Raw genomic sequence first — 3,626 nt, forward strand, 5'->3', positions numbered from 1 at the left:
TCAGGGTATTCATATAGAGGGGCATTTATCAAAACTTGAGCAGACAAAATCTGGAGCAGTTGCCAATGGCAACCAATCAGCTTCTCTCTTTCATTTTTAGACTGTAAGCCCTCAGGAGCAGGGCCCTCCTTACCATCTTGTCTTGAATTGTATAATTGTAATGTCTTCCTTACATTGTAAAGCACTGAGCAAACTGTTGGCGCTATATAAATCCTGTACAATAATAATAATCATTTTCAAATCTTAACTGAACAGACTGAAGAGAGAAGCTGATTGTTGCCATAGGCAACTGCTCCAGATTTTGTCTGCTCCAGTTTTGATAAATTTCCTCCACACTGTTTAAATATGGATGGTAAGAAGGAATTAAATTAAAAAGAGAAATCAGCTTAGAGTTTTAAAACGCCTAATTATGGTTACATAAGAGTTAAAAACTTTCTTCCTCTTGTGATGTTGTTGGAACTGATATTATTTGGCTAATCTACTAATGCAGTTGAGAATCTTCACACAATGATTTATGTAAATATTGACTTCAATTATCCAGTCATGTGCAGATGAAATAAGTAAACAGGATATCACTTTTCACTAATTAAAATAAATATTCACACACTTTATTGTGTGAAGATTCTCAACTCCTTTAGTAAATCAGCCTTGATTTTTATTGACTGTGACTTAGATCTACACATAAAAAAATGACATATATTATATCAATAATATTGTTACAACATATTTGTAAATTAAACCTGCAACCACATTTTGCAGGCTTTGTTCATATAGGAGCCACTGTTACGAATCCTGAGACACAGAGTGGGACCTATCTGCCAAACTGACACTTGGTCCTGGTGATTTGTTTTTACCATAGGGAGTGGCCACAGAGGACAAGGAAGTCTTGGGCATGCAAAGCACATCAGATATATTTAGATTTTTTTGGGTGTACATTGTGCTCTCTTTAGACCATTTCTTTTTATTATGCATTAAGACCCATTTATACTTCTGCACTTAAATACACACCGATTATTTATGTACATTTTCAAGTGTGTTTATCGTGTGAACATAAGTCAGGCCAGGACATATATCTAAAATAAGTCAGGCCAGAATCATGTAATGAATTCAGATCAAACAAATATACATTGTCCATTAAAGTATTTCTTTATTTTTTTTTGTCCAAACACTTACAGTCATCATGTTTCAGAACAGCTGACTCCAACTCTCGCAGCTCCACTTCTCTGAACTTCCTGTCCAGTACAAGATCATAAGGGACAGAGCAGCCTCCAGCAGCTATCCATCTACTAGCTTTGAGAAGGGAAGAGGGAGGAGCAGGGAGCAGGTAGGTGGTAACCCACTTGCCTTGCTGTGCCTGTGTGTTTGTGGAGATACACAGCTTACTAGCACACACAAGGGTGGCTCCTTAGGACCCTGCAAAGGTAAAGGAGCCACCATACAACAGGATATCAGGAGTAGTGTTTAGGGAACAAGCTTATTCTGCAGGAAACGAAAACTTTTAAACATCAAGGAGCAGAATTCATTGTAAATCAACATTTGAAATAGCTTAAAAACCTTTTACCTTAATATCACTTTAAGTCACAAGTTAGTATAACCATCGCTACATACAGACTGTTAATGGAACTGTGTTCCTGTTAGCTACAGTTAACCCTTCAAGACTTGTACTGCTGCCATTTGCGTTTTTGCACTATGAGTGCTGTGTTATTTCTGCTTTCACCTAACCCTAGGAAATCTGATGGTGATATACACTTATCCTTGGATGCTTCAGCTACTATTGTTTAAAGTTAAAGCTCAGAGAAGGTATTAGTGGTCTCTTTGGCAGAACAGAGCTTCTGGGGGTGTTGCATGCCCGTTTTGTGAACTAACAATACATCTGCAGCAAATCAGGCAGCTCTAGAACTGTACTCTATAAATGGTTTAGTCCACAGCCTACGAGCCACAAATACTCTGCTCGGAAATTTCTGCCCCTATTGTTCCTCAAATTGTGCAAATAAAAATATGTTTACCGCCAGCTGCAGTATTTGGACATCAATGTTCTCTTTGCGCTTTCTCTTGTAGTAATTCCGTGGGCAGACAATTACTAATTTAATAAAATGTTCATAATAATTTGTAAAAGTGAGACAGTAGGCTGATTTATTTGCATTTTCCTAGCAATAGCAAATATGTCACAACATTAAGGCCCCATTCACACTGAGCGACATGAAAATCGCGCAATTGTCCGCGCGATTTTATATGTGCGATTTTGCATGACTTGTCGCGCTATGTCGCACGACTTTTTCCTATTGGGCTGTATGCAATCAGGAGCAAAATCGCTCGAAATCCGCAGAAAAAAAAGGGTCATGTAGGAGCGACAAGCTACAGCGACATTGAGCGGCGAGATGTGAACAGCTCCATTGAAATGGATTGGAGAAGCTACATAGAGCGATATGGCGTGGAAATATGAACGATATCGCTGCAAAAATCGCGCGATAAATCGCTCAGTGTGAATGGGGCCTTATGGTTATATTTTAGAAGAACACAATTTCCTGTTACCAAAAATGCTTCTTTTTCACTCTCTGCAGACACTATGAAAATCCATAGTTAACCATTTATTGAAAATCACTTTCTGGAACAGACATTTAATATTTCATGTTGATACCAACTGTGAAATAGCCATGAGTTTATTTATGGAACATACAGTACATGCTGTTGCATTGTGCAAGCAAGCAGTGAAATAACTGTGTGTAAATCAATGTTTGCGCAGAGTGTGCTCTCGTTATGTGTAAAACAATTACATGGCGGTGTTTGAAGTGCTAATCCTACACCAGAATCTGGCCTCTCTATTAGCTTCACATCATCTCAATGTGCATCCAGTGTCCAAATCGGCTTATTAACAGCACACTCGTGTTCTCTGTTGCAATGCTGCATTACTCATTTAAAACACTAGATGCCACTCAAACATTTATTTTTTAAAAGTGCTCTCTATTGATTTAAAAATCTTTTGTACTGTACCCAAACTATTTGATGACTTGTGATTTTCCTGCCAATACAAGAAATGTTATTAGGTTCAGTGTAAAATCATACCCAGCTAATAAAACCTGATATGCGGACAGTTTTGAGAGTTTAAAATAATTCATCCTGGTCACTTAAAGGTACATCTACTCTTCGGCTTTAATGCTGCAAGTATGCTCAGTATCTGAGAAAAATCAAGTAATCAGTAAATGGTCATGTGTTGCTGTGTGATGTTTTGGAGGATTATATATATAAATATATTAGACATGTGCGATTTGTTTCGGAAAGATTTGTTATTCTGACAAATTTTCTGAAATTCGGATGTATCCGAATTTCCGATACCGAAATTCAGCAGCGGTAGTCTGTATGAATTTTCGTTTGTGGACGAATTTTTGAGCAGAGGTGTCATAATATTTTTCATATGACACCTCTGCACACAGACCCGAATGACATTCGGGAACTCACGAATCAAATGTGGGAGCTCATGAATGCTATGTGGTATACTATTTCACAGCTGACAATGTCAAATGGGCGGAGCGAGCCCAGTGACGTCACGTCTCACTCCGCCCATTTGTTTACTTTCGGGCAGAAGATGTCATTTTGCAGAGAATATATATATACACACCCACACATAT

Source organism: Nanorana parkeri, unplaced genomic scaffold, assembly GCF_000935625.1.
Source record: "Nanorana parkeri isolate BGI_ZX_2015 unplaced genomic scaffold, ASM93562v1 scaffold1571, whole genome shotgun sequence".
Classification (NCBI taxonomy): Eukaryota; Metazoa; Chordata; class Amphibia; order Anura; family Dicroglossidae; genus Nanorana; species Nanorana parkeri.